Raw genomic sequence first — 11,797 nt, 5'->3', positions numbered from 1 at the left:
CCCCTGCAGTCCAGGAGTGCACAAAGGGTCTCACTCTCAGGACCACTGCTTATAGGGTCCCATGAGAAATGGGTTTAGTCATAGTAATTTTCCATCCTGACCACAGGTCAGGTGGGTAATGTTCTTTGAAGATTTGAGAACAAAAATGGTATTCTATTTGGGTTGTTATTCAGGAAAGAAAAATAAGTTTCCAAGGCTGTTTGTTAAGAAACAGCCGCTCTTTAGCCAGCTCCCGAGTTCCTGGGAGCAGATGATGTTTCTGATAAGCTCCAGAAGAGCTGAGCACAGGTGCTGCTCATCAAGGCCAAGGCATAACGAGCATTTCTGAGATCATGGTGTGGCCTGAGGAGAAGGGTGGGGTGCATTGCACCACCACAGCAGTAAAACTGCACTCTGGAGAAAGAGATTTAATCCCAATCTTTGCCATAAAATTACTAAACAGTACTTAGCAGTTATTTAAAACAACAACCAAGTTCTCTAAGGCAGGGAGATATTTTTCCTCCTACACAGTGACTCACAGCGAACAAATTAACTGAATAAATACACAATCAAATCTTTAGCCACAGAGGTGGGTACCTAGAACAAGCCAGGTATTCTTGGTATGACAGGAGATAATGAGGAGCATGGCATAATCCTGAAAGGATCTACACAAAGTGAGCTCAGACAATTGTCAGCTGAGGTCTACCTGGAGTTTTAAGCACAGATTGAAAATGCACACACTGCTGAGCTGGCCCCTCCACAGCTCTGCACCACACTGCATCAAAGCTGACAGACTCCATAGACCTGAGGTGGCTCTTCACAAGCTCTGAACTAGTGTCTGCATCCTCAGCATCATTAATTTGTGACCCAGATGAATCATCCATACATCATTAACAACTGCACATCCAAGGAAGTCCAGTTTGTTCCCATATCCAGGTCCCTTTCTCCAGAACCTTCATTTTTCTATGCTCTCTCTGCTGCACAAAATCCACATACACACACCCCTCCATGCCCTAACTTGAGGCCAAATTTTCTACTACTACATATAAATTGGCAACTAAAAGCTACTTGTTCAACCTTGTGCACACCTTCTCTCAGACAAGACTGTGAATTTAAAGTTCAGGATTAGGTAGCTCACTCTTGCTGTGGAGAATTTGCTTAAGGTTTCCATTATGTTCTTTAAAAGATGTAACACAATTAAAGCATTCTCCATTTTGCAAGTCAGCAGCCAGGACATCTTCAAAATGTTAAATGATTTGTTTAAATTAAAGCACTTGTTCTATGCTTGAGTTTAATGCTTTATACCAAAATCAGTATCAATACAATGCAAGTCAGGTCAGAGAATTTAAACAACTGGAGAATCTTAGTTCTGCTTTTCAAGACTTCAGACTATTTAGTAATCACTTTCTTCTAAGGAGGAAATAGTATGTTTAGTATCTATATAATCTACACTAGCACCAAGGAAAAACAGATCACTCTCCAATCTCTGCAACTGGAACAAGCCCTGTCTATTTCAAGCAGGAATAGCTTGCTTGAGGATGTTAGGAGGATTTCCCAAATTTTCAATTACTGAAATAAGATCACATATTGCCTCCTAAAGTATGGTGTTATTTACATTACTTTCAAATGCAAATGACAATGCCTCTTCCCGAAAATTGGTTCCAGATCTGAAATCACTTACCACTTTCCAGTGAACAAAAACAAGCATGCTTTTCTGTAAATCTAGTTGTTTGTTCATTCAAATCTAGCTCTGGGTTAATGAGTTCAGGACAGTTTCCCACACACAGATACTAACATTCAGATACTCATACCTGATAAAAGCCGTCATTTTTCAGCAAGTTTCAAACCAATTCCACCAGCCACATTCACAGCAAAACTGCAACGAACACATGGCAGCACTCTATTTCCCCCTGCTGTCTACTTTTTTTCCACCAGGGTAGCCTTGCTTCATGTCACCATGTGCTAACCAGCTTAACCTGCTGGACATGTAGGATGTCCATTATTTTTCTACATGCCAAGATTACTGTACATGTGCTGCAGTAAATTCATAAAGAAACTCAATTTGTACCAGTTTTTGTGTGGCAGACGTGGTGCCTCAGCAACAGTCATGTCTGCTTTTCCCTCTACAGCTGCTTTGCTGACTCACCTGCTTGTGGGTAGAGCAGCTTCATTTGGCTGTGCAGCACCAGTGCACACATATATATATATAGCCTTTACTTCTCCTTCCGTGGAGCACTATGCAACTTCCAGAGGATGAAATATGGGAGGAGGGTTTGCATGTGCTGCTTTGGGCCCAGGAGGCAGAATTAGAGTACAGCAAGTGAATGTGTGCAAACTGTCAAGTCAATAACCTATGAAGAAATTTTTGGTTTTGTTTCACTTCCAGAAGCTGATGTTCTATACTTTTCTCCATAAATAAGCAAAACTCCTATGAATTCTTTAAAGATCAGGCCATGTCAAGCACCAATAACTGTATAAGATGTTATTTGAAAAAGAGTTACTGGCAGTAAAACACTGTAAAATAACCTACATGAATTTTAGTAAAAATGTTGAGATTTTAAGCTGTAAGTTGTGAAAATAAGAGCTGTCTTAAGCTTTTTGAAATACTACTTTTTTTGGAGCAGCTTTTTAAAATTACATCAGTCACTAAAAGGGAAGACACAGCTCTGCCAGATGGATCAGTATTCCACACACAAAACCACAAGAACCATGAAAATTATACAATACAAATGCAAAACAGTAAGTAGCATGTGTATGCTATTTTAATTTTCACTTTTCTTTGAGGTTTCTTTCACCTTTCACTGTTTGTATTACTTCTGCTACTTTAGATCTGCAGTAAAGAACTGCAGTTCTGTACACTGCTTCTTGTAAGCTCAATAATTCTTTTCTTGACTTAATAATCTGTTTAATCAATGGAGACATTATCAAAACAAAAAAACAACAAAAAAACCCCAAAACAAAACAATCCATTGAATCAACTGCAGAACTTTTTTCAGAATACACTGAACTGAAAAAAAAATAGCATATTTACGAGGTTAAATATAACTAATTAAATACCTCCTTATTTTTCAGTTACGTTCATTTGTAAATTTGACCTATTAGGTATATTGCCTTTATTCATCAGATGGCATTTACAAATTCCAATAGCATAACCATTAATATGATACATTCCAATACAGCTGTCAGCTTCTCTCTCTCTGACCTCACCTTCTCTCTCATGTAAAAGGTGATGAAAATACCTGGAATATCTTCTCATCCCCTAAGAAATGTAAGAACTGCCCTCCTAAACAGCAAACTAAACCGCCCAGTGACATCAGTATTTGGATGGGATTGCTCTGGACAGCAAAACCTAGGAAACTGTTGGAGTTCTCATTCCTGTCTTTGTGGGTGTTGCACATAGAGAAACAAAAAAGCAGAAGTATGATATGGATAAAAAAGAAATGAACTTGCAAAAAGGAAATCATAAGAGTGCAACAACAACAACAACAAACTCCTCAAATACTGCAAGGTGCAATTTTGGGGAATTAATTCTTAAAAATAGTGAAGTATACTGAATTGTGGAGTGCAAAACCAGATTTGAGCTGGTGCTGGAGAACACTAACCTGGGGCCAATGTTGGACCAGCTGTGGTAAAAACAGGTATATCCAGTGCTGAATAAATGAGTCACAGATGTAGGGAATGTACTGGATTTATCTGTAGAACCAGGAGAATCAGTTCTTGCATGTCAGTTCTTCATATGCTATTGTTCTAACTTCCTTACGATACTCCTATAAGACCATGAGGCTGAGGGATTTCGACAAATACCTCAGGAGAAGTTGTGTGTAAATGATTGTTACGGAGTGGCTCATAATGAAAATCCTAACCCTCAAAACTGGCAGTAAAAATTTCTGCCATATCATTCTGTAAATACAGTTAATACTTTCTTAAAAGGGCTATGGAGATCCTCACCAAAAAAACCCTTCTCTCCCTGAGTTTAATTTTCTGTGGTGGCTTACATATTTACTATTCTGGGTACAGATGGCAGACCTATGATGAATTTTAGAATTCAGTCAATATTGCAGTATTCTGCCCTTTAAATCTGGCTGTTGTGTGAGACAATTCTCAGAGGCTAACCTTTAAGACTAAGAGAAAAAGAAAGTGCTCCCTGGAGAAAATGGGTATTGGATAGTGTCTCTTCAGTTTTGTCCAAGTGGAGTTTGAGATAGCTGCTCTTCCTCCAAGAATTGATCCATTTCAGACATTGTAGAATCTCTGCAGTAAGATAGGTTCTGTCTCTGGAAAAAGCAGGTGGATCTCATCAACAAAAACCAGTGTATTTCTACATGTTCAGAAGAAGAATACACAACTTTTGTACTTACAGAAAATGTTACAGAGAGAATTTGCTCCCACTGTCATGGAATAAATAATAAGCCAATTAAAAGAAGTGAAATTACGTATTGTGGGGAGCTTGGCAAAATGCCCAGCTCTGCTGGATAGATGTGAGATTCATAAACATCTCTTTCATCAAACCAATATTATCCCCCCAAAATGACAAGAAGAGGCAGCTCATATGTCAATTGAGATGTCAGAAGAAGAGATTTTGATCAAGGATTAAAAAAACCATTAATCTACTCTACAACAGTGCTGATACTCTCTGATGTTTTTGCTGCCAAAATCCCAAAGTGAAGTAATCAATAACTAAATCAAGTAATCAATCTCTCCAAATCATATTATATGGGAAGAAAACTTATTTTCAGTTACTGGACACTACAACAGTCTAGAAGATGAAGTGAAGGGAAAAGGCTGTACTCAACTGAAACTGCTGAAACTGCAGGGGAAATCTAGGTCAGCAAAATTCAATTACAAGAGCTGTGTAAGCAATTGAAAAAAAACACACTAATATTCATTAGAGGAAAAAAAGCCTTACTTTAACTTTCAAAAATAAATTTAAATTTGAAAGCTTAAATAGTCACAAAATATATGTGTGAATGTGATTACTCACACTTTAAATTCTAAATGGGAAATGTGTGGGTAAGCTGCACAAGTGACAATTACAATGCAGAAACCATACTACTTAGGCACTGAATTAATGCTGTAATTTGAACCATGGGTATCCATAACAAATTGTTCATAAAATATGCACACAGGGAAAACGTTACCAAATAAATTTACAAACTCAGGCAATAAAGTTATTGTGAGGATTTTTCTGAGCATTTTGTCAACGGAAGAATGACAATAATGTACTGAATAAATTATCCTCCAGAAATAGCCTCTTATTTTGTGATTACTGAGTAGATTGGCAAGAGTAACAAAAACTTTAATGGAACTGAGTATTAACATTTCATTGTACAATTTATTTAAATGGAAGAATTTAAGGATTTTAAAATTGCTGCAACTTGCAAGTCTATCTCATTTTACATAGTTGATTTGGACATATTATTACCACTGTGGGACAGCCCTACCCTAAATACAGCTCTAGGGAGAGAAGAATTGTATACCCTGTAAGGAAGGGGATGTTTTTTCTGTTTTGAAAACCACTTAAATGCTATTATCACTATTGGAATAGATTTTCTCACAGGTCAGTTGAGGTAAGATATTGTGTGAAATCTGAATGTGGGCCACCCTATCAGCAACTGGCAGAAACAGATAACAGACTTCAGACTAAAGCAAACCAATACATTTAGTTTTGCAAATATATTTACTGGCAGCTCCATTTTAATATGCAGAGCATAACTTGAAATATTTTGGGGTAATACCCCAAGATTTGGGGGGTGCATTTAAGTGGATTGTTACTTTTTTTCATTTACATTATTTTATAAATATTTATTCTCAAACCAAACAATGCTAGGTATCCATTCCCCATCTATCTGATGCATCATGCACATATCCAACACACACAGATTCTAAAAATAAGCATTACTAGCTGTTAGTCTGTGGAACATTTTAAACTGAAGTGTTCTCCATCAGCTGAGATCTTAATATTGCTTGGGTATAAAAAACAACTCTAGATTTCTGCTAGAAATTGCACATATTTGGCTAAAAATAATGTCTTCAGGAACCAATGCAAAGAGGAGTCTGAATCCCACTGTATCAAACACATTGTGCTATATCTGTAAAAATATCTTGCTAAATACCATGGAAAGAGGCAGGATCAAAACTAGAGCAGATTTAACGGGCTATTTATTTTGTTTCTAGAATAGGCCAGTGATTTTACTGCCTGTAAAAACTACAACCAGGTTCCATTCAGAAAGGAATATCTAAAACATTCTTGCACAGCTGCATTCCTATGAACAGCTGTTTCAGTTCCAAGAGATTAAAAGGATTACATTTGGGAGCATGCATTTTCTCCCTTTGGGGCATTCAATGTAGCACTCCTGTGAATGAGTCATGTAGGTTCTAATAATATAGCTCAAGCCTAAGCTGTAACACCTTACATGAGTCAGGTTTTGGGGTCTCATACAGATTTTCCTGTTCCTGTAAGCAGCTTCTCCTTTTACTCCTCTCATGTAATATAACCCTGAGTTTGCAGCTCAAACGCAGTATTGATTGTGGGTTTCCACAAGCCAGGCCCATCAGCTATCTAACTTAATACTTCTATTGCACAGTCCTATGTTCTCATGCCATTTTACTTTAACTGGTAGTTTACAAATGTGATAAATTACATCTAAATATATTAGGAAATCTAATTAGCAACACTCATATATTCATTTGAGGGGTGGATCTATCCAACCTAGTGAAGGCAAGATATAAGACAATGAAGAACCATTGAGATTTAGAAGCTAAGGGCTTTGAGCCAGTTTTGGACTGCTTACTGCTAAAAGAAATTACTTCCGAATCTTCATAATAAGGTGATCATGCCTCTTCCTAAAACACGTAAGATCCTTAACTCCTTTCAGCTAAATCAAATAGAAAATTTTCTCCAAGTTTGCCATGTACAAGAAGAACAATGAAGTATATAACAAATGGAAGCTTAAAAGTCAACTGAAAATAATTATAAACACAGATCTCCTTGTGTGAGTGCTCTCTCTGAGTTTATTTCTTTCAATTTAAATTGATTGTGCACAGACAATACAACTGAATTCAATCATTATAATCCCATAATACAATGATGTAAAAGGTAATAGCTATAGATTAAAAGCATCTGAAAAGATGTTCTAGAAGACAGCTGTGTGATGGAGGTACACATCCTGCAGATACACCAAGACAGAGGACTGGAAAGAAAAGCAAAAGATTCTGCCATCATGTGGCTGGAGGTAAGAGTCAAAACAAGCAAGATTGATACGGGCACAAACTGCCAGCAGGACAAGGAAGCAGCAAGATCATGGAAGAAACAGACACGGCCTATTGATGTTCATATATTAACTCTCAATACAGGTGGAGCACTCAGTTATCATAAAAAAATTACTCCTACTGTACAATTACTGCCTAAAACATGGCCCCACAGCTCTGGTCTGTAATTCAGATGGAGGCCTGAGAAAGATAGAAACCATTATCATGAATCAAACAGCTACCTAAGCATCCTCCTACGATTTACGCGTTTTCATTGTGCAGATGGTTTGACAGTTCCATGTTCATGAGTCTCTGTGGTACTTGCTGTCTGGTTACCTTGGGACCTACTGCAGAACCATCCTAAGCTTGTCCTAAACCACTGGCTACAAAAAGAACAGCAACATTCCCAACACCATTTTATTTCCGGCTCTCAGATCCCTGAGTGCACTGAGACCTTAATTGCCCTGATCAGCCTCAACTAGGAACTCCTTCCAAGCCTTCCACTTATGGGCCTGGGAGCCTCACTGCAGCTCAGACCCACACCTTCAGTCTCTGGTTAAGCTATATGGGAGGTGAGCCCCTCTCCAGGGCTGTCACAGCTGTCCCTCTGCTTGGCCTTGAACTCTATTCATCCTGGCCTGTGGACTGATTCCACAGTTTGACCTCGCATCTGCCTTGTGTGAACTTCCCTGGTGATCACTGGGCTGTATCTGCGTATTCCTTCTCATACTGGCTTTACTATTTTCCTGAAAGAGATATAAAACAGGCAAATTCAGGCAACATCTATTTTGCCCATTAATGCCTATAAAGTGCTTTATTTTCATTTCCATTGTCTGGTCTCTCACCCTTATATATATCACTTCATTTAAAATGACAAGCACTCATTGAACCTGTAGAATAATACTACTGTTTAATGAAAAGTATGTGATTGAATGTGCTTTTGAGTTGTAACTCTTTTCCTAGATTCTCCTGGTCAAGAATGATACCAGTTACTTTGAAGCTTGAATGAGATTCAGAATAGTTGTTATGAATGACTGTATGTGCTACAACTAAAGGGGAAAAGGGAAGGTTGTGGTTGCTGATACTTTTATGTTTATTTTTAACAATTCAAAGTAGTCAAAAAGGCACACTAAAAGTTACTACCTTTCTATAAAGCAAAAAAAAGTTATCCCTCATATAATTGCCCAAGTCTGCATGGTGCCTATTGAAGAAGAATTCAGACCATGAGGGGGAAGCACACTGAAACAAGCATGGGAATTACAGCCTTCTGCTTTCTCATGCAAAAGCCTCACATGTTCAAACAACCTATTTGTCATTGCTGAAAGGATACAGCTTTTTTTCTGCTATGGTAATGGGAAAAAGGAATGGCACACTCAGTAGCTGCAAACTTGCTGGCACGTGAGTGCAGGATTTTCCACTGACAAGTCCTCTGTGCTGCTGCTGAATGGGGTATAGACCCTGTGGTCATGCCATAAACACTGCATTCCTCCATGATCCTCCTGGGTGCTGTGTCATGGGAATTATGTCCTTTGTTATCAATACAGGCTGTTCTTGTAACCCTTGTTTAGCTGCTTCTTCCAGTGATTTCTTGCACGTGCACATTTCCATCCCCACAGCATTCCTGGAAATTTTTGTATTTCATTCCACAGAGACTGGCCTGGCTGGATTGCTATGGATGTAGTTTGGGGGAAGAGATGGTGTCCTAAAAGAGATGTTCTGCTGCATCCCTGGGAGGCTTTGCATGCGTGAAGTTTTCCACATTCCCAAAGTGGTTTTGGTTCAGAAGTCTCAGCTTTACACCTCTTGGGTAGCACCCAGAAATATAAACCTGCAGGGAGCCTCACAATGTGCCTGGTACTCTGTTCTGCCACCATATCCTCCAGACTAGGACTGCCTGAGGGAGATGCCCACTACCGCCGCAGAAGAGGTTGAGCACGTCTGCACATGGGTCCAGGACAATTCCCGTTGTGATGTGGGATGCTGCTCTCCCTGCTGAAGTATTCCCTTGCTCAGCAGGTGTTTTCTTCAGCAAGATGGTGTCTCTGAAGATGATAGTGCTGCATTTCCTGATGTTTCTTCTGGACATAGTCAAGGATGAGGAAGAGGATGAAGGCATAACTGTATATTTGTGTGTGTTTGAAGTGAACTGGGCCCATTCAGCAGTAGCCTTGTGAAACCATCCCCAGGCTGACACTCAGGTAGTGCTGCAGCCCTGTCTGTGGGGTAGTGCATGTCCCTAGAGCTGGACAGAAACCCCCACCTGCATGAGGGAAATGTTACACTTTGCTGTAGGGCAGTAAGTAGAGATGTGATCCCTCTGAACAGGGTGGCTTCTACACTCAGGTTGAAATTGGGGTGAGGGGCATTTATGATGACAGCAAGGGGATGTTAAAGTCCTCACGATAGAAATGGTTTCCAGACACAGGCAGGCTGCCTGGCACTGCTGTCCCTGTACACTCCAGCTCATGGCCAGACACTCAGGTCAGGCAGAATCAGTGGCTGTCCTGGGCTGCTCACCACATCCTGAGCTGCTGGTACCTCCAGAGAGTTGTCCTGGGGCAACTGAGTGGTCACACCCTCAGGCTGAACCTTGGCTCTGTCGCTGTGACCAGCTTTAGCCCTGTCCTGTGCAATAAGAATCAGACCAACTCCACATACACCTGGACTTTGCCTCTTGGTAGGGAAGTGGCTCCTCTTCCAGTGGAATTAAAAGGAGAAACTGCTGGCTCTTAATGTCGACTGGGTCTAATTTTTCCTGGCACAGATTGCATGGTTTCACTACAAAGAAAACCTAACTATTGTAGCAATTTTAACAATACACAAATGATCACACTTTTATTAATTTCTCAGCCATTGCCAACAACATTTCAGAACTCCTACTGAAATCATTATTCCTCCTTCAAGGGGAAGTAAATCACCTGAGACTGCCTTTTCATCATTGTGCAGAACACCTTAATCACACCTGAAATTCCTCTCAATAAACAGTGCTAGGATGTTAGTCCTCACCCATTGGCTTTGCAGTAGTATTTCCTCCATTTTGTTTTGTAAGGGCTTAGGAATCAAAACTGGCAAAAAATTTTTTCTAGAACTGCATTTTTTCAAAAACTACGTTTTTTCTAAAACTGCATTTTTAACAGCATTTTAGAAGGACTACTCCTTTTGTGATAGCAACACTTGATTGCTCAGAGTAACTCAAACAACACATCAGAAGCTGAACCCGTCTTGCAATGTCTGATGAACTGAAGAAATGCCTCTTCTAAAGCAGACTCAAGGTTGCTGTGTTCAGAGGCATTTGCACAGCCACTGTGGATAAGGAAGCAACTTTCAATGGAATTAGAATTTCTCTCAAGAGCTGACTGATTCTTCATCAAATAGTATAAACACAGACAGGCCTTTGAGCAAATTCCTTCAGATGAAGTGTTTTTGGTGGCTCCTTTAACAAAATAAAAGAAATAAATAATTTTTCATTTTCCATGTAAATGTTACTCTGAGATTCAAATTAATTTCCCATTGTTCTTTTCTAGAAATGTATTTTTGTGAGAAAAATCAGTTTCTAATGTTACAGGGTAAGAACAGGAAAAATATTTCCTTTTTTCAGACTTAAAAATACAAGTATTAAATACCCAGGTTAGTCATGTATTTAACTATCTGTCTATGCTACAGATTAAAATAGCAGCCTGTTTTGTTCTCAAATCTCTTACAGGCTTGTCTTGGTCAAGAGCATATAATTTTAAAAGTGTGATTGCAGGCAAGGCTATAAAATGAACACTCCAGGAGTTGTGACACTCTTGCAGCTCTCTTATGAGATCAGAAGAGAAGAGCTTAGCTACTTTCCTGACAAAAAAATTCTTCTCTGAACATGTGCATGAACTCTGGTGCCATTATCTGGTCCTGTGATAGGCTTAGTCATCTCTGTGGAACCAAAAATGGCTTGTGGCTAAACAAGCACCCTTAGCTGTCCCCCGCTGAGGGGTTTCCAGCCACTGGGAGCTGGCAGAAGGGGGTTTTACCCCTCGCATGCCGACACAAAGAAGCCTGGAGGTCAATGCCGAAACCCCTCTGGAAGGCGGCACTCAGTGCCCAGCACACAATGAAAACGGGGCTGAGCTCCTCACCCAAAAGGGGCTGTATCTTCCTGTCGCTGTTAAACAGGCACGCAGGCCAAGGCAAAGAAGAAAGAGAGGGGACTCTCCGTATGTGTTCCACACAGGTTTATTCCGGAAAAATGACAGGGACAAAGAGACCCATTGGTAGGAGGGTCCAGGGGTCTTATAGTGGGTACGGAATAGGTGGGGAAAGGGATCTCAGCCAATGGGATAGAGACAGGTAGGCGGGGTTGACAGGAAGGGAACCAATGGGAACAACACATAGGCGGGACTCAGGGAAGGATCCAATGGGGCGTCGAGGAACAAGGAACTTTCTAGAACTGATACATATTAAAGCTGGGAAATGAATATACATGACTTCATGCATAAAACACAGAGGAGAAAACATTAACCTATCAGGGGAAAACATGCAAATATCAGAACAAAGGAATCATGTGTTCTCGAAGTTACATGCCAAACGTGGG

This window comes from Corvus kubaryi, unplaced genomic scaffold, assembly GCF_017639235.1.
Source record: "Corvus kubaryi isolate FWS band 111438036 unplaced genomic scaffold, C.kubaryi_AGA036_p1.0 37392, whole genome shotgun sequence".
NCBI lineage: Eukaryota > Metazoa > Chordata > Aves > Passeriformes > Corvidae > Corvus > Corvus kubaryi.
Note: the sequence above shows the minus strand (reverse complement) of the source record.